Source organism: Gymnogyps californianus, chromosome 11, assembly GCF_018139145.2.
Source record: "Gymnogyps californianus isolate 813 chromosome 11, ASM1813914v2, whole genome shotgun sequence".
NCBI lineage: Eukaryota > Metazoa > Chordata > Aves > Accipitriformes > Cathartidae > Gymnogyps > Gymnogyps californianus.
In genome coordinates this window covers 3,408,267-3,434,699 of record NC_059481.1, presented here as the reverse complement: position 1 = coordinate 3,434,699, position 26,433 = coordinate 3,408,267, and the positions used below count along the sequence as shown (strand labels likewise).

Genomic DNA, 26,433 nt, shown 5'->3' with positions numbered 1-26,433 from the left:
TTACCCAACACTGTAAGACGAGGAAAGGGAAAGAAGGAATCGCTTACTGCTTCTGAGAAGGCTGACTTCATGCAGGCAAAACCTGCCCTAAGAGCCAATCTGCTTTGTGGGCAACAGGAGCATCCAGCTGCATCCAGCCACTTAAAAACCAGAGGCGGCTTATCACAGAGCAACAGCATCCAGAGAGGAGCCTGGCACACCCCGCACCGCTCCCACAGCCCCTCCTGCTCCAAGTGTTCCTGCGAGGCCAGGGTGCCCACGAAGCCGTTCCTTCCACCTATGAACAGCCATGCTGTCAGAGCGCTTAGATACTAATTAAGAGGCTGCTGATCATACTTGACAATCACAAGCTTGAAACCTGGCCAGTGCTCATTCATGGGTCAGGACACAGTATGAAACAAACTGAAGCACCATAAACAAGCTCTAGCAAAGGAAAGAGAAAGAAAATCAACACGAACATTTGTTTGCAGAAATGGCACTCACATTCTTTTTCTTTAGTTCTTCTTTACAGATATAAATGTTTTCCTACAGGAGTTGATTGCCAAACATAAATTTTGCTACTTGTGCTTGACAGAATCCTAAAAATGCAAAGCTTTTTCTATCCAAAAAAACCACAATGTGAATTTTCTAGTCTTGTCCCGCTAAGATGACTCAATACTAATCTACAGGGATCTGAAGGTAAAAGCAGAATCACACTCATCTGAATTCTTTACCTTTCAAACAAGGTTTTTATGACAGTATACTTTATTAGCACACAGGACTGCTATGAGTCCACCACTGTGCAGGAATGGATTTCACAGAAACCACACCAAGCCCAGGGCAATTTACATTCTGTCACTGCCAACCCGAGTAAAATATGAAAGGCTACTATTACCTGCCCTCTTGGAGGGTCTTGAGGGAGGTTTTATTCCTGCCATATGCAACACTATGCCATTTTGAACTAAATTGGTAACAATACTAAGAACCAGTCTAAGAGAAACTGAGAGACCAAGACCTACTCCCCCGTCCACGTAAGCGGCATCAAGTTGCAAGGCAGTTGCAATCCTCTTCCCACTGCTCCCTGTTGATGTCCTGGGCTCAGTCTCTACAGACAGGTCAGGAGACAATATCAATACTCCATCAAATGAGGAAAATTGCTCAGGAATCTAAATCATGCTTCCCCAATACTACTTCATCAACACTATGCACAAGAAGGTGATAAGTATGCCAGGTCTCCCAAGTATGGTCCATAGAAGAGACTACACGCTCTCTGTAGTACTTAATCTTGCAATTTATACAGAAAAAAAAATCTGTACAGCAGATTTCAAGGTTATGGACTCAAACTGGGCTTAATAACACATGGTGGCATATGTTATCGTTATATAAACAGTATATGGGATCCCAACTGTTAGTCAAATGGTGAATTGCGATGGTAATTGCAACAGCTATGCGACACAGTGTTACTCATTTCTTTTGCCCCCATACTTAAGAAGTACTATTGGTTCTACTTTGCCTTTTTTTAATTAAAAAAATGAGCAAATTGAGCTCTCAAGTCTTCTCTGTAAAACAAGCTGCTCAAACCTTTAATCACTAGTGAATTTTGTGAATTGTTATTAGCACCCTTGGACTGTTGCTCTCCAAAAGACAACACAGCATTCCCGGAGCTTCATACCGGTGACAAACACAATGGAAACAAACCCTTCCTACTCTTGAAATAGATTCCTCCACATGTGGAGTCCAGGCACTGTCCTTTTAAGTCCAGACTGTTATCCGGAACTCACGATAACGGGGTGGTCATGACTTCCACAAGTTTTTGAGGATCTTCACTTCTCTCAGTGGAGTCAGGCAAGCCTGGCCTAAACTCTTTATTCCCAGTTTACAATTGCACATAATAAATATAAATTATTTGCTCAAGCCTTTTTTCCATGTAATCAGTGAGAATCTCTGCTTTCAAATTTCGTGCTCTCCCTATTTACATTTTCTTTCAGACTACTCACAAAAAAGCCTTGACTAATTTTAGGACAAAGATTAATATATAGCATCCCATGCCAACTCGGTAACAGCCTCCTACGTACAACGTTTCAGACCTATCACCTATAGCCAGGCCTAGTCCACATAATATATACTACATTTTCATCATTGTAGTTTCTTAATAACAACATCGCAAAATATGACATTAAAACATACTATATTTAAAAGTTAATTTAGCCTTTTGTATACTTGTTAATGAAGATGTCTATTCATAGCTCACTAAAATTCAGCATCTGGAAAGAAGACATACAGAGGCATGAGGAAGAGAGGACACGTGGTTCTGCAAATACAATGAATTTGTGTTTTATTTTAAAGCTATTTTAAAAAGCAAACCTTTTGGTTTGCAATAGTATCAGGCAGTTATTCAACAGGAAAAAAAGTCTGAGTAATTTGCATAAAGATTCAAGGTTTAATTTTTTTTATTTCCACAGAGATTTGCAGAAATATTTTTTGGCATAATCAGAAAATTAATCACTACTAACTTCACCTTCTATGGCTGTTTTAAGTACCCCCTACTCAAATAATTTCTCATTTAACAATCACTCAGAAAAGCGTTAGCTTTTTTAAGTCAGCTGTTTTAAAAAGCCTTTTGTTGCAACAAAGTATGTTAACAGTGATTAACAGCCTTAATTTTGATAGAAATTGCAATATGTCAAACGCAATAAAGGCAGCAGAACTATGTTTGGATGCCAGAATGCAGTATGTAAAAAAATTAAATTATGAAATTCAATAATAGGATATTTATCGGCTGCTTATCACGTCTGTATGCAGTTGCAGGACTTGGCCCCTGTGTTGCTTCATACAAGTACGCTGAGAAACTGAAGCAGATTTGCCCTGCACTGTGCAAGTCCTCAAAATACATATTAATACAAAAATTTTTGCTACATAAAAGTATTTTTTCTCCTTTTTTTCTGTAGAGAGCAAAATAATTCCCTTACTTTCATATGGTATTGCAGGGACAGGAAGACTAAAGAGAAAAGTGGAAAGACACAAAAAAAGCTAACAGCGTTTCTCAGAATACAGCAGTTATAAAGAGCAGCTTCATATAACCTCTCATTTACGTTCACCTCTAGTTCTGCCAAAGCAAGATATTGCCTTACAAAATACGGCAGTGTTCAGCAGACACCACTGCGATAGAGCCGACCTGCTCTGCTTTAACTCTCCGAGTTTCTCTCGGCTGGTGTCAGGAAGCAGGTGCACAGCCAGTTACACTCGCACCATTTTAGTGGTGCTTCTGCTTTGCTCCAGTTGACTGCTATTCTGCTGCCAACCCTGCTGCATTTTGCCAAATGCAATTCAGTAGCAACATACTGTACTTCTGTTCCAGCAGAGAATTCTTCCAAGTCTGATATAATTCAACATGATTAACAAAAGGACGGTTTCATAATGCTAATTAGCATTGTGTAGTCAGAAGATAGACTGGAGGCCTGTATCTCTAAAGTTCTATGTTAAATTTGTTCTCTAGACATAAAGGACTGGTACATTAACCACGTCTTATTTTCACATTTTTCTTTTCAGAGAAGCCTGGATGAATTGTAATGCACACAGATAGTCTGAAACACTCAGCAGATGATTTCGCTTAAATCTCAAGTAAGACAAATTAGACGAGATCTTCAATCACTGCCTTGGGATGTGTGGGCGCTGTATTACATTTTACAAGTAACAGCATTTGGAAAAATTCAGTTTTCACTCTTCAGCCGCTGTACTCTTTTAATTACATGCTAAAACCTGGAGAAATAAGAACTGGAAAGGAAAAGAGCAGAAGAGAGACTTCACAGAGATAATGAGATGGCTGCTTGCTGAAATTAGGCGACGTCATCTTTAATGTCCGCATTTTGAGCTAAAGAAGGAGAAAAGCAGATTCCTCTTACTGCCCAGTGCCTTCCCTTTTAGCAATGGAGTGTTCTGTAGTAACTAGTTTTAAGTAAGATATGAAGCTCTAGCAGCAAGTTCACTACTTGAGTGAGGGTTTTTATTTTATAGGGTGTGATGGAAGAACTAGTTTGAGGCTATGTAAAAGTAATAAAATAAATTCTGCCTCAAATCTCTGTGAACCTTTAATACGCCAGCATCCACAGACAAATGAAAGTCTCAAAAGGTCCCTGGAATCTTACTGCTTGGTATGCCTATTCATTTCCTGGGGCACACTTATTTTTACTCTCTAAAAATAAAGCTTAAAGAAAGAAATTAGGAAGAGCTGTCAAACTAGTTTTTTTAAAGTCCAATTTCCATCTTCCCTATGAAGAATGTGATTCAAAAACTCTTGTAGTTATTGTCCAAGGATTGTAGTTTTTTTGAAGTGGTTTGGATGGATTTGATAAGTTAACCCACAACAATGCGGACAATACCTTTTGTTTTCTTGTAGATGCAAACATTGGATTGTTATACCAAGATGCAGCATTACTACTACTGCTAAACATACTCAAACACATCTGAGGTGAGTACATACTTTTCTTACAGTGGTAACCAAGTTGTGAATCTTACATGTTCAAAGGTTATGCACCAGGTGGCTGGCTTAAAAGTTTTGCACAACTAAAGCACAACTGAGAGTATTATTTTCCTTCAATATTATTATAATATATGGGGATAAATGTAATACTGCAAGTATACGGCTTTAATTGAAATGTAAACTGCTTGTTGCTATTGTCTCTTTCAGTTCTCCTTTTCTAATCATGAAAGTGATTCTAAAAATTGCTGTGCCCAAAACATTTGGGAAAGAGATTGAAATCACTATCCGAAAGTTAAGTATAGTAGTAGTTTAGGGGTCCAAGTCACATAAATAGTGCCTTCTTTAAAAATACACCTGTATAGTTTGTATATTGTAGTAGCAGAGAATATACATTATACATATTTATAAACACACACACACACAAAAAGGAAGAAATTCACCAGTACGAAATATGTTGGTGTATTTCTGAGATCTTCAGATTGAGATCTACAGGAGACATACACATCACAGGCAAAAAGCTAAAATAAGTGTGACCAGAAAAAAGAGGACTTAAAACTGAGAAGATATGATAAAAAAAAAAAGAAAAACTATACTAGTAATGAATCCCAGGAAAAATTAATTTAGACAGCCAGCTTATCCCAGTGAAAGATGTAAACTTACTGAATGTTTAAAACATATCTCTACAGAAACCAGTCTATCGGAATATAGCTAGCAATGATATACTAAAACCCAGCTAGACACTTCCGGATACCTATTGTAGCTGACGCCACGTGAGATTAAACGGCTTTGCCCACAGCAATGGTTTTAGGAACGGTTCCCGCTGCTGCCTTTGCAGTGGGTCTGCTGTACCAACACTAACATCGGTAACGTTTCACCACCACACCATTTGAAATGTTCAAAGCAAAATTTTAGCCTGTAGTGAATGTAAGCAGCAATGGCTGTTTGCTGTAGCACTTTGGCTGGTACGGGTGGCTGAAGGAGGTTCTTTTTTGTGTAGCATTTACCGAAATACACGCATGCATTGATACAGACCTACACATTGTTTACAAAGTTCCAATAAATAACTTCCAATACAGAAAATACAATCCAGCTTTTAAATAAGCACTGTAAATCTTCAATTAATATAGTAACTTCGTGGACATGAGCACATGCAATTTATGGCAATTTCTTTATTTTAAAGAGGAGGAGGGGAGAGGTTATAATACATGATGTTATGAGCAAGGAACTTCCAAACCCAGTTCTAAAATTATCTTCAGCTTTGATAAATCAACAAACTCTATCCCCCTCTCCCTTTTGCCTATTTCTAAAGTCTTTCTTCTTTCTCCTCTCCTTAGACTGCTCATGTGCTTGATCTGATCAAAATTCTTTAAGGACGTCAAGGGGATAAATACTGCTATTAACAGCTACTACTTTCCATTTGCTTTTCAGAAATGGGTGCATTACACTTTGAGGAATTATATACACTATTAGGTATTCACTGGATGCACTATAACCCAGGGACAATACGCAGAGGAAGAAGTGGAGACTAAAACATTTTTTGCATTAACAGGAGGATCCTCCTGGTGGTTTGCAGAGTGTGCTCCAGGGCCATCCAATTGTTCTACAGTGTTAGCATTTCAAGCAAAAGACATTTAACTCTGTTTCTTCCAGGACCAAAGTATAAATGCAGGGAATCAGGTATTTATCCAATGCAGATAACAGATTTCTACCTAGCAATTTTCTGCAACTTAAATGTAAATGATGCATGAAAAATGTATTCTTATTAAATGTTAACCACAAGCGTTTTAACAGAAAAGTAGGGAACACAGCCAGGATCTTGTGTTTTGTCATCACCGACAACTGCAGCCCTACAGCCCCGAGGAGCCTACAGTTCCTACCAATCTGCGATCAAATTAATAAAGAGCAAGTGCAGCTTCAGAGAAATTATGGGTACTGTATTATGTGCATTCAGAAAGAGACAGCCATGAAGCATTGCCTTGCTAAATGTTACAAAAGTTCTTATAAATATTCATGTGCAGCATTTGTACTCTAAGCATTTAATCATTTCTTTACAAAAAAGGAATGGGGGAAGGGGAGAGGAAGAAATTACTGTTTCCTCAGTTCCAAGGAGTTCAAGGCAACAGAAAAGACAAACTTGTGCACAAATGCTCTATAAATGAGACAGCACCAAAACCAGAAACTTACAAACAAGAGAATTTTTTCAGGTTTTTTTTTTTTTTTAAATTACATCTGAAGTTTTAAAATAGTTTGCAGGTTCTAAACTGATGATTTTTTGATCGACGACATTTCTCTGTCATTAGCTTTGAAAAGCAAGATCAATCTGTTGCTTCTGACATTTGTATGAAGGCAGATTTAGTTGGCTGTACTTCTCTGCATTTTCAAAACTCCATTGTCAAAGATGAACCAAACGTCACAGCACCAGATAAATATGGCTGCTTTGCAATGGCGAGGCATTGTGCAACTCGGAAACTTGATCCATCGATACACAGCTGTTGTGAGCTAAAATAGCAAGACTGAAAATCCTGCCATCACCCCTTGAAAGCACTGCATTTCTAACTATATTCTATGGCATGCAGCCTCTTGATTAAGCCTCTCTGACTTAAAGTTTATCAATACTACTGTGAATTAATATAGATTACTGTAATACATGCTGACAATACAAAAGCCTGTTTACAAGTGCACAAAAGAGAAAAGATACTGCAAAACAGCTTTGACAAAAATATAAACCTCATATAAAAGCTAAAAGATGTAGAGTAATAACATCTGAACTCCTCAGCAATCGCACAAGCAGAGACAGCAGTGAGGGACCAGCTTAGACCTCCTGCCTTGCTGTGATCCTGCCTCCAAGCCACACCAAGATAACTGACTCTGCCTTTGACATTCTTTTACCTATGCTTTGGTACCAGGAACATCACTTCTTGTCCGAGAAACACGTTACACTATAGCTTTGGGTAGGACGACCTTTGCAGTATCTTTTCAGATACTACACTCTGGACACACCTCCCCATTCAAGATGCTATAGCTAGAGGGGAAAAAAAATAAATCTAAGGAGACGCTTATTAACGTAGACCCAACTCCTTCACACATACCTTAGTTAGCAAGTAGACCTAGTGTTGGCTGAACAGAGTGATAAAGCAACATTAATAGCGGAAGAGGATTATTGCTATGGTACTTTTGGTTCCCTCTTGTATCAGTCAAGTCAGATTGCTGTCAGATGTACCTGACTCTGCTCTCAGGTGTATCGGACAAGTCTCAGTGGAGTTATTCCAGGCACATACCATGTTTAGAAATACAAAGCAAAATGAGAAGTGGTGCTGCCTTTTACTTCCCTCAGGAAAACTGCCTCTTGCAAATGGTTTTATCATTTTCGTTATATCCTGTTTGATTTGCTTTACCATCTTGACTGGAACAATAGCTAAGACATAATAGAAAAAGATTTTTCCACAGGCTGGTTCTAATTACATTAAATCTCAAGTGAGATAGGACATTTAAATAAGAAACAACAACTGCAGAGTCTGAGATAATAACATACCAAGATACTAGGCTTTTTGAGAGTACCGTTAAAATGATGCATTAAACATTAGTGTACTCCAATCACGTTTCAACATGAAAGCCACTTCTTCTGTGGCACACTACTGCAGAAAGAGGTTAGCAGTTATTGCAGTCAATGTTCAACGCTGAACAATTACAAAACATTATCCCTCATGCTGGATGTTACATAGATCTTTGTAACGCGAACTGCGAGATACATGCGTAAACTTCTGCATGAGGTGAGGCAGTTGGGAATGCCGGGTCACTGTAGGATTAACCAGCTCATGAACCACAACAATGTAGAGTTGAGGAAGTTTTGAAGAGCTCCTGGATTTTGTTGCAAGTTGTACCTTTAACTTTTTGTCATGACAATTGAATTATCTTTTAATATGCTTGGAAAACATACTACCTTTAGATTGCTGAAAACCACTGAAATACAAACATGCTAAATGGAGACTGTGGCTATGTGGGCTATAAACAGTGAAACCTGTCATAGTCCCATAGTTTGTGTGTTTAATGTTGTAAGCCACCGCACAGCTGTGCCTCCAGTATTGGTGCTTATGGGACCCTGCAGCAAATTCCCCTGCTGGAAACCAAAACTGAAGGAAGGGAAGCTATGTGGGGAGGTGTCGTGGTTTAACCCCAGCCAGCAACTAAGCACCACGCAGCCGCTCGCTCACTTCCCCCCCACCCCTGGGATGGGGGAGGAATCAGGAAAAAAACCTCGTGAGTTGAGATGAAGACAGTTTAATAGGACAGAAAGGAATGAAAAACAATGATAATAATAATATGACAATAGTAATACTAAAAGAATTAAACTATACAAAGCAAGTGGTGCACAATGCAGTTGCTCACCACTCGTTGACCAATGCCCAGTTAGTTCCCAAGCAGCGATCTGCCCCTCCCAGCCAACTCCCCCAGTTTATATACTGGGCATGACATCATATGGTATGGAATAGCTCTTTGGCCAGTTTGGGTCAGCTGTCCTGGCTGTGTCCCCTCCCAGCTTCTTGTGCCCCTCCAGCCTTCTTGCTGGCTGGGCATGAGAAGCTGAAAAATCCTTGACTTAGTATAAACACTACTTAGCAACAACTAAAAACATCAGCGTGTTACCAGCATTATTTTCCTACTAAATCCAAAACACAGCACTATACCAGCTACTAGGAAGAAAATTAACTCTGTCCTAGCTGAAACCAGGACAGGAGGGAAGGAATTTAATTACTCCCCACTGCCTCCCTTTCCTTTGGCTAAGTGCTAGCCCAGGCTAAAGGGAAGGAGAAGGGTTGGCCTGTGGGAATGATCTGGACGAGGGGATCGAGTGCACCCTCAGTAAGTTTGCAGATGACACCGAGTTGGGTGGGAGCGTTGATCTGCTTGAGGGCAGGAAGGCTCTACAGAGGGATCTGGACAGGCTGGATCGATGGGCCTCATACAATTGTATGAGGTTCAACAAGGCTCAGTGCCGGGTCCTGCACTTGGGTCACAACAACCCCATGCAACGCTACAGGCTTGGGGAAGAGTGGCTGGAAAGCTGCCCGGCAGAAAAGGACCTGGGGGTGTTGGTCGATAGCTGGCTGAATATGAGCCAGCAGTGTGCCCAGGTGGCCAAGAAGGCCAAGAGCATCCTGGCTTGTGTCAGAAATAGCGTGGCCAGCAGGACTAGGGACATGATCGTCCCCCTGTACTCGGCACTGGTGAGGCCACACCTCAAATACTGTGCTCAGTTTTGGACCCCTCACTACAAGAGAGACATTGAGGTGCTGGAGCATGTCCAAAGAAGGGCAATGAAGCTGGTGAAGGGTCTAGAGAACAAGTCGTATGAGGAGCGGCTGAGGGAACTGGGGTTGTTTAGCCTGGAGAACAGGAGGCTGAGGGGAGACCTTCTTGCTCTCTACAACTACCTGAAAGGAGGTTGTAGTGAGGTGGGGGTCAGTCTCTTCTCCCAAGTAACAAGCAACAGGGCAAGAGGAAACAGCCTCAAGTTGTGCCGGGGAGGTTTAGATTGGATATTAGGAGAAATTTCTTCGCTGAAAGGGTTGTCAAGCACTGGAACAGGCTGCCCAGGGAAGTGGTTGAGTCACCATCCCGGGAGGTATTTAAAAGACGTGTAGATGTGGGGCTTAGGGACATGGTTTAGTGGTGGGCTAGGCAGTGCGAGGTTAATGGTTGGACTAGGTGATCTTAAAGGTCTTTTCCAACCTAAACGATTCTGTGATTCTATAATGGCGGGAAGACAGTTCATCAATTCCCTTTGCTCGCAGCTAGTTACTAGACTGACTTAACTAACATCAAACCACGTGTAAGTGATTTGCTGGTGTATGGCTAGAGGTGAAACAGTTATGTACAGACAGATTTGGATATCAGTTGCTTATCTGTTCAGCTGTTTTTCCACAGTCATCGTAGTAAAGTTTCAAGGAAATTATCTAGATACTGAGGATTACGAGACTTACTTTCAGTCAATAAACAGAATCTGTGATTCTAAATTCTATGCTTAGAGACTATAAACTTTCACAGCAGCAGTTCAGTAAGTAAAGCATTCTTGTCTAAATAGCAAAACATATATTAATTCTCTATTAATAATGTAATCAAGTACACAAAAGAAAATTGAAAAAGTTTATTTCAACACACAAAATAAAATTTATTTTCTTGTGCGTATATTCTACACTTCAGACCTGCACCACTAAAAGTGCTCTTATGCACTAATTACCTATGTTTGTCTAGTGAACAATGCCACAGCACTGAAGAATGATCGCTCACATGCAGAAAATTGAGTAATAACAGTTATATGACCACATTGCAAAAACATTTTCTAAATGCAGCTCAGAGATATCTGCACAGCCACTGCTGGAGATGCCTGTCTGAATAGATCTAAATCTGAAAAGGAAATACAGACAGATATGAAGGTAATCAGTAAAAGACACATGCAACTATTACTACCTATGAAAATATTTAATTTGCATTTAATAAAGAAGAAGGAATTTAACTTGTACATCTTTCTCCATCAACTATTGTTTTTGTTAACTTCCTTCAGGCCCTTATGCTTATAAGACATCTGTAAACTGAAATTAGTTGAAAATGCTCACCTTCATGTACCCTCACCACTTCTCTTGTACTGGCTCTGCTGTTCTCCTGACACCTCTGAACAGACTCAGCTTTCAAACTGCAGCAAATCAACCTGTGGATGGGGAGGAAGAGTCGTTTTCTGTCAGGTCAGCAAGTTGAATGGGCTCATGAAGATAAGCAATAAGCACCAAACATTTAGTCACAGAGGGGACAACACTGCATGGCTAGGAGCAGCAGTGAGGTAGCTGTTGTAGCTCTATTACCCTCTGCACCCCAAGAAGTAGTGGGCAGTAGAGATTTCAGCAGATGAAGAGCAGCAAGTTTTATGTAGGCACCATGGCCTATAGACAGATAGTGTCCTGAAGCTCTCGGGCTCACATTGACTGACTTACTGTCTGGCATAAAAACTTTCCCTTCTGCTCAAGTATACCTTTCACAAGAATTCTGCAGTCATTTAAGATTACCGGAGCAGTCTGTCACAACCTCTGCTGCAAGGGCCACATTAGCACCATTCTTCTGTCCAGCAGATTCCCTCGGGCCAAATGTTTTCCTTGTGGCTCAAGTAAATCACAAAAGACATGACCTTGTTTTACCTGTTCTCAAGATACAGACTAGGGTACTTCACATTGGGCTGTGGACTGCTATTACCTATTTACAGATGCATGCAAACTAAACAAAAGGCTATTTCTTCCCCAGAGAGAGTAATAATTTGAAAACTTGCTAGTCTTGATCATGAGTTGAAATAAAGGCTGATAACAACAGAGGCTGCACAGAGCCTCTGTGCATGAGGCCCGAGTACTGAAGAGAGAAAGCAAGACGAGGAGTGTTTCCTGAAGCTAGGCCATCCATAAAAGCGAATGCCAGTACCGCAGTGCTAGTAATTCAGCAGCATAAGGACAAAAAAAGGGAGACTTACTTCAACAAATTGGATGTGATATATCGCACTTTTAGTGCTGTATCCCATGGCTACTGAATTACTGCATCTTCATTGACTGTTTTATGTCACATGCACTCCTGATTTGCTATCCAAGTTTCTTCCTACACAGGCTGGTGGTCTCTCATTAAGACCAAGATTTACAGAGCACAGATTTCAGATTTTATAGAACCCACTGTGCTTTCTAAAGATCCACCTTTTCTCCTAATCAACTGAAAGAACACTTTTTGGCTATGACTCCTGGTGGTTTTTTTCCTGTTTTCTTTTCCTTTTTTTTTTTTTTTTTTTTTTTTTTGAAACTTGCAGTGCATATTTCTCAGTCAGACCTTTAAGGATGTTAATAAGATTTATCCACACAGTCTCTCTCACTGTTTGCCCCCCTTTAATTCTTTGACATACAAGTACTTCTATGTTACAGGAAACGAGGACAACAGAAAGCTGCAGATCCCATGAATGTAAAAATTGTCTTGAAGGCAGGGAACAATTCAGCCCTAATTACAGCCAGCTGGAGTCTGCTCTCTTTGCAGTGATACTTAGATAATTAACCAAATACTGACGGATGCAAGACTCAAGTATGTCACTACCACTCAGATATTCAAGGTTAATTTTTGTATCCATCACTGAAATCAAACTTAATGGATATTATCAGCTAAAGTCTTGAAAATCAGTAACACACAGTCATGCAGTTAGGCAAGGATTATTTTTCCTTCAGTGAGCTTGGTGCTATCTTTCTTCAGCTGCAGAAGAAATGTCTTTTCCATTAAAAAGGCAAACTCATAAATTTTGATTAATTTAATACCTGTAAATTCACTCAGTTTAAGCCCTAACGAATACACTGAAGCCACAGCACTGATGTAATAAAATAAAACCCAAAATGTTCTGATAGGCATTATCGTAGTAATACACGTTTATTTCTCACGGTATGCCATCTTGAAATTTGTGGGTTTGTGTTTCTTCCTAAGTAACCTTTATATGGATGTTGAAACCAAATAGTACTATGCCAAAAGTCAAATATACAGATTTGACTGCCAATGCATATACTCTGAAACTATTACAAAAGAGGATAGCCAGAGATAGCACTCAAGAAGTCTGAAACGTTTGGAAGGCAAAACTGCTAACACATCCCTTCTTCTGCTTGTAATGAAATACATTTTTAAATTGTTAGGTACCTGAATTGTATTTGCAGCAAAATACAAATCTGAAAGAGGAAGGCGGTACAAACAAGAGAAAGTTGTCTTCCCCAATTCTATTTTCAGCAGTCCTTTCCCTGAAAATATGAGTTTTTAAACAGATTCAATCCCTCTGACTGGTTAGACAGCTAGTTAGTGCTGCACCGATCAGGAGAAAAATTTTCTCACTGCTTTTTATCAAATGGTAGCTCCTGCAACTTTTGTTTCTAGTTACTAATTCAAGAAATCTAGTGTGAAAAATTTGAAATATTTTAATCTCGTAAAGATGTTTGTAAAAACAGCAATACACCACAGAAGTTGTTGGTAAAGACACAGTGCAATGAGAAACATAACTAATCAATAATTGTTAGATCTTAGATAGGGCTGTAAAGAAGAAAAACATCATGCATCTCAGTAGCATACTTGCAGTGTTCTTAAAAAATCTGGGTGGGGAGGCAAGAATCTAAAGAATCTGGAATGGGGATTCTTTTCATTTTGTATTTTATTTGTCCTCACACCTTCTTATCTAGTATTGAAAAATAAACAGTCCCAATCCTGTTTGCACACTGCCTAACATACTCCTTCAGTAGGAAAAATCTGAATTTTGTTAAGTATCTTTGGAATGCCACTGTAATGCAAATTGCAAAGCGTCACCACAACAGTGCAAGTTAAAGTGTAACCTGCAGTTTTTCTCTGGAGAATACACAGAATTTTTATTACCAGAAATGGAAAGTAATGGAATAAAAATAAAAGCTGAGCAAAAAACCAGGTTAAGTCATATAAAGAATGACATGTAAGACATGGCTGAAAAAGAAAGCAAGCCAGGTATTTTTTTTAATTATTTTGAAGTCTATTAAAACCCATACCTATTCACCTGTGAAGCATTTTTGCTTAAAATATATATATGCTAATGTTCATATTTAAGATAGTGATGATTGGGCTGAAAAAATCCTGCTTTGTAAGAACAACGGAAGAAAGACTATGCATCATCAGCAATTGTTTCTGAAAGCATTTTCAGAGAGTTATACTGAGGAAAGTTAAGGAAATTCATGTTTGAAAGGAAAAGTTGCATTCTGGATAAATTGCTAAGAAACCCTTTGAATCTGAGAAGCCTCCAATATTCCAATTATTTTGTGTTAAAAGGTGAGCTAAGAGATGTTGCTGAAGCAACCCACTGTATGAGGTGGAAGCTGTAGTGTACGGGGGGAATCTGGCTCTGCCCAGCACCTGGGGACAGTGGGACTCCCTGCTCTCCAGGAAACACTAGCAGCTTCCAGCGTTTCAAATACATACCTAGGTGACTGCACTAAGGAAATGGCTGCGCTGTAAGAAGTGAAGACACCCTCTCTTAACATAGCGTGCAGCGCTGCTATCTTAGTTCTGTTGCTCAGGTGTATTTTTAGATGTGGCTGCTTTCTGTTCTCTCTTTCCCTCACTCTGCTCTTAATATTAACAGACAGGCCACAAGTATGATATTTACATAATTGCCTATATGCCATTTCTTAATAGGGAGAGTATGGAGCTAATGTAACAACTTTGATTTACAAGTTGTAGCAAAAAAATAGCACCAATACTGTAGGCTATAACTCTTGAGTATCTGGACAGCACTTAAAAAAATCTTTTTATGGCAACTACATACGTAATCTTTTCCAACGCAATAAGAAAGTTATTCTTATTCATACAAAATGATTCTTGCTTGCAGCAGGTTCAAGTGTGTTGATTATCTTTTTCAACCCTAGAAGTTGATAATTTTCTTAATTAGCAGGATCTGAGATGTGTTCAGTTTGGGTTTTTTGTTTTTGTTTTGTTTTGTTTTTTTAAAGAATGGGAATGTGTTTCTTGCCAGGACCACGTCACATAATAAACAGGCTAGAGAAGAATGAAAGGACCCAGCATGAAAAATACAATCTCATTATCGCCAAGTGAACAGCTGATAAATGAAATGACAAAGTAAAATACACTAGTTTAACATGATGGAAATTAAGGGAGGGTGAATTTGTTACGAATATTGAACAAATGAAAATTGGAGACCTCACCACAAGCAAGGCCTCTTATCTCCCTGTCACTGAAAATTCACCGCTCCCGCAATAAGCGACCTACCATCCCATCACAGAAAGAGCTAGAAGATCCAATACCCAGCAGCAGGGTTGTTTTGATGTAAAATGCAGGAGCCTGTTGGTTTGGAGCTTTATAAATTTATGAGATGATTTTTCCATTTTGCCTGTCCTGCTTATTTGAAGTTTCCAGGGTCAGCCATCACACCAGCATGAATTTAACAAACGCAAGCATCAGTCTCCTTTTATCAGATGAACTGACAAGGACAATATTTTTAACATACCTGTGATGGGACAGATTTCATAGATAAGCATAAGTGAAAATGGAGACTAATGCAAGCTAGTGAAAAATCAGAATTGCCCTTTGGAAAGAATTGCATATAGGGATGTTTAATAAATATTTTTATGTTACTGTTGCTTACTCTGTCAATGTTTCCATTTTGAATCATCGCCTTCAGACATTTAAACCTCAACTGAAAAAGCCTGGTTGGACCCGAAAAGCTAGCAAGTCAGGTCTCAGGGGAAGAACAAAGTCTTTTCTTAACCCTCTCAACCCAAACACATCCTGAATTTAACATCTTTAGCTACATTTGAGATAGAGCTAAAAATCTTGGGTTTTGAATCTTTCTTTTGTCCATATGTAATTGAAATTAAAATGTTACCCTATCTTTTCCCTGGTTTAGCGATATAATTCTGCGATTCCTACAACACTGATGGGGAAGGCAGCGGGCCTGTCCTGGACAAGAAGCACACAGAACAGTGCCTGTGCTCCCAATGCTTTTTCAAACTGTAAGTACAAAGTAATTGATACAGCAGTTGAAGTTTGGCAAACTGTTCAGGAATGCACAAAGGAAATGCAGTATAGAAATGTAAAATCATTAAAGGAATATTTTTATGGTTATCTTAAAAATACATTTAAGCCCATAGCCCCTCCCTGTCTTCTGCAGGTACCTAGCTTTATCTACAGTATACATCAATCACACCAGACTCCGCTTCAGTGCCAGTATTTTATGTTCCTTCCTTGCTCTACGTGCCAAGCCAAAGCGAAGAAACAAAGGCTGGTGTTGTTCCTGGAAAAAAATGGGTTCTGCAGGAATTAGTGGGCCGTTTCCTTTCATGCACACATAGGCTTGCATTCTGTCGACGAGTTAACCTATGCAAACACGTTCGTAGTGTAATGTCTTTTCAATGGAAAGTGTCCCTACAGAAATGTATGTGGGTACTGCATGTGGGAGAGGAGGTTGATAATAGTTTCAGAAAAATTCTCTCCGATGGTAAATTACTGTGTGGCTGGAGAACTAGGCAGGCTGTTGAACAGAGGTGCGTTCAGCTGCCTACAACCTTCCATTGTTATTGAGAAGGTGGTGACTTCCTCTTCATTGAATCTTCCCTCTTATTTTGCTCTTCCTTCCTGATGATAAATGCACTTTTTATTATTCTAACCAATTCAACATTACTTTTAGAAATTTTATCACTCATTTAGATTTCACTCAGTGAGTCAAGCGGAAAAAATGTATTCTCAAGCTGAGAGAAAACCCTCCCATTTAAAATCCCTGAGCCAAGAGCACCTCCCATGCAACATCCTCCAGCTGTTCTCAGAGACAGAAAGGATCTGTTCACGTGGCATCCTCAATCAGTTCCCACATAGGCCACTCCGGAGCACCTCCAGCAGGAAGGAGATCTGCCCAGAACAGCAACGCCTGGCTCTTCCCAGGCCTCCTCCCGCTCGGCTCACCCAGCACTTCCCTGAACTACGCAAACCTCTTGATGTTCAGCCTATTACGATCTTCCTGTGCCAGCAGACAAATCTATCACATAGCATTGTTATTCCTGTTCCAGGAGCACTGATTGTCACTTTTATCTGCTAAATAATAGTAATTTGAATACAGCAACAATTATGGGAACCTGTTGCCTCAGCTGAAGCCATTATCCCAGCTAAATTTACAGTTAGTGCTGTTTTGACAAAGGCTGGATGCATAAAGAAAAAGTTGTTCTGCCAGGCAGCAATGTACAAGGTAACAAACATCACCTTCCAGTTTTCTAAGAATTTTTCTTCTAAAATGATGACAGTTGTAAACTATTTGTATCTTCTCCTAACCTGCTAAGACATGCCAAGGTGGTACATTTTCCTTAGCAAGAATGAGTAAGAGACTGTGATTAGTATTGGTTTTCAACTTGTGCTGCTAATATTTCTGGGCTCTGAAGTATCTTATAGAAATCTGGAAGCACACTAAAGTGCCCCAGCTCCACAGCTTTTGCAAAATAAAGACACGAGAACTGGAACTATCTTTTTCTCTTGTTCTCATTAGACACGCCAATGAATTAGAGATCTGTAAGTATATGTGCACACATTCAAAGAGCAAGGACCACAGAGGTAAGGAAAAGAACAGAGAAAAAACATTAAAAAGAGCACAGTAAATTTGAAAACTTGAAAGAAGAAAAACGTTTTTCTTATAAGTCCTTTTCAAGCTTCATTTGTCACCACTGCAGATGAATAGAATCTGCAAGCCTTCCCCCTTCTTGCCAATACAGTAGGAGAAATAAATACAATATACAAGCAACTCTGGCAACAAACCAGACAACTCGTAAAGATGGGAAATCAATTAGGGAAAAACCCCACCAGCCTATTGACCGACTGATGCATTAGTCAAGCTGTAAGTTTTTGGTTGGGAGGCTCCTAAGTGCTGGCCTGACTGTTCTCTCACAAGAGACACAAGGAACCTTAATACAGATTTCAGATAGGAACTGTTACATTAATGCTGAACATTTTCTAAAATCCTGCCTTTAACCCTCACAGAGATTAGGATAGAATTATTCTAGGGCACTAACAGTTCTCCCATTAAAGTTTTAACACAGCGTATGATACATGGGTGGAATAAATACCTTACCTGGACTGGTAAAGAAGAACAGCTATACTTGTAAGGTTTGGAAATGCAGTACTAATTTTTCTACCAAAAGTCACATAAAAATACTGTCAGACCTGTTCCCTCTCCCTCTCAAGAACAGAACCACTATAAATGTCCGAAACTCTGAATTCTTAACATTAACAGATTTCCTTTTTTTTATTCATGCCAAATAGAAGAAATGTGGACATATGTAATTTTTGATATATGCAGTTACATTACTGTTTTCCATCAGTGTAACCAAACTAAGGAAAATTCTATTGTACACAGGTTCAGTGAGGCTTTGCGAAGTGCATGAAGACCTTCTTTACTCTCTTCTCTCAAAAGAGATCAAAACATCTTGGACTACTAAAGGTGTGGTAATTCTCCCCCCCCTTCTTAAACCTTCTGGTTTTAGTGGTTGTTACACTTCACCCACTTTTACAAAGGGACAGAGCCTACAACTGGATAGCTAGGAGAAGCTAGGGTCTTTCTACTCCCACTTTAACTTTAACAAGTAGCACATTTTTGTATTCCTGACTAGTACATTGACCTAGTGAAGACATAGTACAGGTCTCAAGTATAAGATAAAAGTATTTTAGCTGTTTCATACCCCATTATAAATAGATGAAGGGCAGAGAACAGGATAAGCAAGTAAGAACAGCAAAGAAAAGAAGGAAAAAGAAGAGATTTTCGAGGAGGTGTTGATTGTTAGCAGATATGAGCAACCTTCATAGTGTACTATATAAGCGTGTCTTTTCATGTGTTTCAGAAGTCACACAAATTACTTACCATATAACTAAAAACAGGTACAGAGATGCTTCTATAACTTGTTCCGAATTGCAGTTTTGCTAGGCATTTGGTAGGAAGACAGGTACTAACAGAGGAACAGCAAAATCTAATTTTGTTTTTTGATGAGGAAGAGATGGGATGAACCCTCAGGAAGAAATTTCAGCTACCAAGTAAACCATCAGATACTAAAATTCCAACTTCTTGCTAATAAATGAAACTCACAAAATTACAGATTTGGCCAATGTTTGGCTCTTGTAAGATTACTCTATTTAAACTCTGGTAGTAGATAAAACAATATCCTCTATAATCCACACAAGTTATCTTATGCTACTGTATTAATGAAATAAAAAGATGCCAGAAAAATTAGTTACCGCTTAAGTTTGAGGCATTTCATCCATTCTAATGTCAATGGTTGGCTTTGCAAAACCTTCTGCAGCTACTGGCAATAAATCCTGCTGAAAATTTCAAAACTTCCTACTTCTCCAGACAAATTCGCTTCACCCTCTTCTCTTCATGACTACTGGTCAGGACAGCAACATTTTCTGTGAAAGACAAACAATGATGTTATTTCAAACAAATTTAAAATGTGTTTTATTGTTAGTTTTCCTTCTTTAGTGACCTCCTGATCTCTTAAAGGCTACAAGAGCCACATAAAGACACTTGAATTCTTTTCAGAATTCTGGTTGCATAGCTGGCACACCAGACTTTTATCCTCTGCCTTCGCATTCGAATTTCTTTTCTGAACCCCAGGAGTATAACTGCTGCAGTCGTCTCTTCATTTTATCTGCTATACAGCCACACTACTAGCTTTGCAATAAAAGCATGGGCTGAAGAACACACACTGAAGAGCGGCCTGTAGGAGCTAGCTGGTATAATTAAGGACTTTTCCTAGTAAAAGGAACAGGCAATCTTAGCAGTTTTCTTATTTTTAATTACAATTTCCAAACAAAATATGAAGAATGAGCTAGGAAAAAAAATGAAGAAAACTAGCTGCATATATTACATGTTTTAACAGAACAAAAGCACACAGGTTTATGCTACTTATATTTGCATATAAGCAGTTCACGGTGGTTAGACCTTCATTTCAGTAAGTTACTCAAGTAACCTTCACCTTAATCCAGCATAACTGAACAGAGACATTTGTAGGCATGTGCATCTCCTAATAGAGCAGCAGAGAAGCATTTGTTGGTTTTCTGACAGTGTCGAGGCTGTGCCTCTAACGCTCCCAGAGGTCTTTTGAGTTACTCAAGGAGACAGTACTGTCTAGTTCTTTTTGGTTTTTGTTTGCGGGTTGGGTTTTTTCCTCCTTCCCCCTGCACCCCCTCCCCCCGGTATTCTGCTTCTGTGACTTCAAGTATGAACACATCTGTGGATGACAAAGTTGGTGGAAAGAAAGCACACACAAATGCCCAAAATAATTATTTGTATTATGAAAGCCACAGATAACATGGAGGAAAGCGCTTTATAACTTCTGTGCGAAGAAATTACAGTCTGGTGAGCATACACAGACTCTACAGTGGCAAGACAGCACTGATGAGTGCGACAAACAAAACCATCAACTGCTGAGGAGCATAAGCAAAATGCCTTGAAAACTGTTATCACAACAAAAACATTTTTTTAGGACATTTGAAAAGAAGATACTGAAATAGCTTTGCAGATGAGCACCAACAGGTGAGATGAGTAAGAGCCATAACAGAAAACACATATTATGTGCTTAAAAATGTAATTAATGAGGAGGGTGAATACACTCCTACTGAAGACAGATAAAGGAATAGCCTTAATTTAGTCTTAAACTTCAACTTGTGGCTCATCATCTACATGGAGATATTAGAGATAAGTCAAGAGCTTACTCTGGATGGAGAAGATTTACTGTTCTCCCAACCTGTCTGAGAGTTACCAACCAATTCGCTTTTGCAGATGGGATCAGCCAGAAATGCGATGTAGGGGAAGAACAGAAGGGAGAACAGAGACCTGCAAAGCCTCCAGAAAGAGTGGTGAGAGAATACCACAGTCCTTAGTTGTCTGAGAACCTCACTCAGCAGCAAAAAATTTTGCATATTATAGAGTTTTTTGAATTGAGAAAAACAGCTCTGAAGAACAGAGAAATTGGCAAACGCTTCATGGCATGGAATGGCTGCACTGAACATATATTTAAAGTCTATCAATAAGGCAATGCGTTTGTGTAAAATTTTAACCCCTTCCAGAATATTTTTTTTCTGGCTAGAAGAGCAAGGGACTGGGAACTTTGTGGATTTAGGCAGCATGCTCAATTTAAAGAAGCTGGCTAGGGGAGGGGGCCGGATTTCTCCTTTAGCACTTGAGGTGGCCACAGCTCCACCAGCCTGCAGTACGTGTTCTCAAATTGTAGGCACCTTTGGGCACATCTCTACAGGAAACACCAAGACAGGAAAACATTGCCATAGCCATATCTGTGTCTAACTTAAAATAGATAGAACAACAGTAGAAATAGTACTTAATGTATGGCAATACTAAAATTCACCAAGGGCTAGCAAATAACGTACATAACATCCTCACAGTTCCCAAGTCTGTTATCCCAGGAACTTACCTAAACTAAAAACAAAACTAACAAAATCTTAACAAAACCAAATGCAGTTACATTTCTAACTGTGCTACGTCTTTAAATGTAGATAAGCTGGAATACTATAAGAAAATACCAACATTTACATCCATTTTCTAATTTCAGTTGCATGCAGCATTTTTACTTCTGTCCTGAAATTCTGCAGACTTTGCACAGCAGTAGCGAAGGGGTTTGCTTGCCATTTGCCTTTCCTTGCAGAATTGCACTCCAACAGCTCTGGCACAGCTGGAGATGGCACAGATTCACTACCACAGCTTTATATAAATCAGGTGTTCCTGTGGCTTGTGAGGAACATTTAGGTGTTTTTTAAAGCTGCCATTACATTATGTTTTATAGGTGTCACAGAAAGCATTTTATCTCCAACACAAGCATATTGCATATTAAAAGGTCGCTAAGTCAACAAGTGGTATGGAGATCATATATAAAATTGTTATTGTACTCACAAACAGCATGCTGACTTAAAAAATGCAATTTACCACTCAAAAGCAAAAGAATCAAGCCCTGGCACAGACCCTGACCACTCTATGTTTACTTATGCTTCAGTGCTCAGTACTATAGATTAATTTACAACGTTTTAAGTTAATTGATAAAGACAACACGAAATCCTTCCTTTTAGCTGCTGCTCTTATTAGACAGTTAACATGGATGGAGTAAATTAAGGTGTAGGTAAATCCCTCTCTCCATTTTTTCCCTTGGCTTTCCGCAGAGGCTGCAGGCAGTAGCAACTCAGTATGAAAAGAGCTGCCATGTGACTCAGTCCCATACAAGCTGTCCTCACAAAACAAAGAGCGAGGAATGCTAAACAAATGAATCACAAGCCATTTCTGCAAAACATCCCCTACTTTCTAGCAACTGCCAACGCTGGGAGCTATCTGTCCTGTCAATCTGAGTGACAGCCCACAAATAAAAGGGCATCTAATTACAAGATTAGTAACAGGAAGTCTGCATTTCAAAAACCACCATACAAGTTATGATTGCTGACTGGGTAAGGAGGCAAAAACTGAAGCAAGTCCACAAGGAAACAAAGCCATGATTTGGGAAATATTTTTCCTATTAATGTTGACTGCAAGTGAACTCTTCATGGGCTGTGAATGACTGGTGATACTTCAGCACTCTGTACATTGCCTGATTTTTATCATAAGAACTACTCTTCGCTTTCAGATGGCTATCAGATTTGCCAAGCTAGTAGGACTCTGGCAACATTTATGCTGTTTAATGTATCAGCATGTTGATATCTTGGACACAAAAACCCGTAAAAATACATAATTATAAATATGCATGATAGGTTATCCTTTTTGCATGATACAGTAAAGAGAGGGGAAACAGATTATTTCCAAACGGACTGTATCAGCAAAGCATAACACAATATCACAGGCTCAATATCAACAACCAAAGCATTTCATTAAACCATGGGATTTCCTTCAATGAAATTTCACAGGCCTCCCGCACACAATGGATGCGCGACGGCTTTGCCGAAGAGGCTGCAAGAATCACCTGGCACAGAAAAGACTGATCTGAAGCCAAGAATTTCCAGAGCTCCCTCTGAAGCGCGAGGGGATATTGCTGTTAGTTATTACTGTACACGTGGATAGGCTGCTCAGGTGACGGCATTTTAAAGTGGCATTACCTAACCGTTGATCAAGTAATAAAGAGGGATGCACTCTGTTTTCGGAGAGTAATAACTTCTTCACTTCAACACTGTCTCCTTGGGTGAAGAAATGCTATAGACAGACTACATCCACTCTTAAAGGAGATAAAGGGAATGGATCAGTACAGGGAATGTGCCTTCCTTTCCAGATACACTTAATGTTCTTAATACAAATTCATAGATGTACAGGAAAAGAGACCCAGAAAAAGGGAGTTTAAGTCAAAACTTTTTTTACTTTTTAAAATATTAAATATAACATGAATATACTGTTTAAATTAGAACTGATTCATGAAGAGAAAGCAAGTACTTATTGACTTGCTCATGCTTAAGGACTCTTAAAAACAAGTATCTGTTACTCATGCATTTGAAGGATTTGCTACTCCTCAACTACTGATTTGAAAAGCTTTTGACACCGCAAGATGAAGACACATCCCAAAGGGCTACCGTGTAGGTTGGAAGTCTGCGTGCACTCAGAACACTATTCCTTTCATTGAAGGAAGGAAAGATTAGCAAGAGGAGGAAAAAAATAAAGGCATTAATTGCTTTGGTTCTGGAAATGAGGTGACAATAAGGTTCTCTGCCCAGAAGAACCACCAGCTATCTTTCTTGTAGTCTGATCACCCAGGCACAGGTTCAAACCGAACTCTGAATATGAATCTACTTACCATTCTGTGACCACATCCAGCTGACCCTAAATGGAAGGGAAAATACTACATCTTGTAGCTGTAGTAGCCATCCTAAAAAGTTGGAAACAATTCACTGTAATCAAACTGACTTTCTAGAACACAAACCTGCCAATTGTACCTGGAAGTGACATCATCTTGGGTATATTCATTGGGAACACATTTTCTTTTACCAAATAAAATACCTTGCCACGAGCTACCACGATGAAAAACCAAGCTCAACATATTAAACATGGCACATCTGAATTGAAAGGGTTAAAACAAGAGACCAACTACCCTCATTTTCCCACCTAAGAAGCCCAAACAGTCATGTCAAGAACAACTAGTGATTGAATTCTGAGACCACCGGGGACTATCCAGGCCCTCAGCTGCATCTTTCCTGCTGCAAATTTTATTCATTAATTTTTGGCCTAATATTACAGACCTAATATTATTTAATAAGAGGAAAAAGTTAGTGGAAAGAAGACAGAAGGCACTACTAGTCATCCATCCTTACAAATGAATCATGTAGTAAAAACTTCTTATAGATTAAAGAAACACATGGTTTATTAAAGCTTGGAAGAGAGTTTCAAGCTTAGCCAAAAGGAACTTACTAAATTCACACAGAGCTGTACAGTCCTGTGAGGGAGGCTATGGGATAAGAGACAGGAACAGGAGCAGCACCTGTCAATAAAGCAACAGAAGTCAACTGCATCATTTGTACTGTTCTTTGCCGTAACAACAAGGAAAATTTCCTATCTCAACAGTTACTGAAAATCTAGGCTTTTACTGCTATTTCACATTCACAAAAATCCTATGAATATCTGAACGTGGCTTTCTAGAGGAGGACTCTTGGCACAGCAATACAAGCCTCAGGTAGCAATATGGACATAGGAATACAGGAAGAAGGAAAAATCAGCAGTACTATAGCAACAGGAAAAATTGAAAGCAACAATAAAACCCCCACCCAACCCCAAACCCTCAAATGGCTGTTTATGCAACGTTCTTTCACAAACTAAACCCAACACTTGCACTGGGATTACGATTTGAATTTCAATCCACTCCCCCACCCACCGCCACACTCCTTTGCTGTTTGCCGAGTTTTATTAGAACCATCTGTGAGATCCTCCCCTTCCAGTTTCTTATGTCTGTTAATCTGGCAGCTGCACTTTATCATCTATTTAAAAATCTTTGTTTCAAAGTTGTTGAGACAGAAGGTCTTTGACAGGCTAAAAATTATCCCTAAAATCAACAAAGAAACCACATCATATGCTGTGCTTTACAGATTAAAGGGGAAGAATATATATATATTTTTAATGGGAAGATAAATGAAGGTTTTTAGGGATCAAGAAAATTTTTACCAATGCTATTTATCTGACAAAAGCCACAATTTACTGAAGTACTGCAAGTTGCCACTGCAGAATAGTTTCAAGATCATCATTATCATGGATTGACAGAAGCAAAAGAAACACAGAGAAGTATTTCCTTACAGCATCTCATCGGCAAAAGATAAGCAAGGGGAGTGCTAAGAGAAGGAGGAATGTTGATGAAGTATAGTAGCAGAGTTTGAGTGATTTTCTTTATACATGATACAATTATTACAAGTTTTTGAATACAAGCGTCATGGACTCTAGACTTTCTTTTTATTAGAAGTACCTCAGAATCTAATTGTCAATGCAATATCCTGTACTCATCTCACCATAAATCCTGAACATTGTGTGTGTTTGTATACACATGTCTACACACAACATTGTTTCTCTCTACTACACCTTTTTAAAGTGGGTTAACATAGCAGTATTGTTTGTACACATACCAGTCATCCCAGGCAAGATCCATTCATCAGTTTAAAAAAAAAAAAAGTACAACATGCTTTGCAGTCCTCTCCTTAGCTTTATTAGCCTGTGCATGCTGCTGCTTCTTAAGCTTAAATCTTTCCATATAACCCTCCTAAAACGTATTTGTTCACTTATATGTACAGATATACATATCACCACCATGCACTTCATCATGACAGCATAACTTCTGCCGGTAGCATATGGCAAGGCACATCATCACTGATGAAAAATGGCAAAAATCCTTGTGGCTTTAATTTGTTCTGATATTTTTCTCCTCCAAAGTGTTTCTGCAGAAGCATTTGCCTACTTGCACAAGAATGGCGCAACCTTAACTTTTGTGGGATTAACAGAGAAAGACTTTTCTTCCAGGTTTCTCCAAATCATCTCATAAAACATTTTTTTAATAAAGAAAAATGCACTTCAAGTATGAACACAAAATACTCATGTTTTTAATATTTGAGGAACACTACTTTTTGATCTATAATATTATGAACATTTTCTTTGTTTTCCCCCTGCAAATAAATACTTCGCTCTTCCCATGTTGTTGCTATTTAAAAGGTAACAAACAAATATAGACAACAACATTAAACGGCCTTCAAATAATGTTCGTATGTGTGTAAATATGAAGAATCTGCAAAATTAACTGGACTTTTTAAAATTTCCTGAGAGTTACCTCAATACTGGAAATAACTTTCTCCACATATGCATATGAATTGCATTTACCTCTATAAATCATACCTGAGACATGCACCTTGTTGTCATCTCTCATGACCTTTCCGATTCTGTTTTATATAACTTAAAGCCC

The 26,433-nt window shown here is 39.1% G+C and overlaps 1 protein-coding gene across 3 annotated transcripts in view; it reads right to left on the bottom strand.

Annotated features, from left to right (window-relative positions):
• PEAK1 (pseudopodium enriched atypical kinase 1) overlaps nt 1-26,433 on the bottom strand; it is a 125,160-nt gene that overhangs the window by 51,855 nt on the left and 46,872 nt on the right. The window contains exons 2-4 of one of the 3 annotated variants that reach the window (XM_050902951.1): nt 24,408-24,477; nt 19,256-19,426; nt 11,074-11,165 (exon numbers count right to left, since the gene is read on the bottom strand). The gene's annotated coding sequence lies outside the window, so the exon portion shown is untranslated. Of the gene's footprint in view, nt 1-10,590; nt 10,865-11,073; nt 11,166-19,255; nt 19,427-24,407; nt 24,478-26,433 lie in introns of those variants that run through there. The other 2 variants (XR_007767080.1, XM_050902952.1) reach the window with 2 other exon arrangements.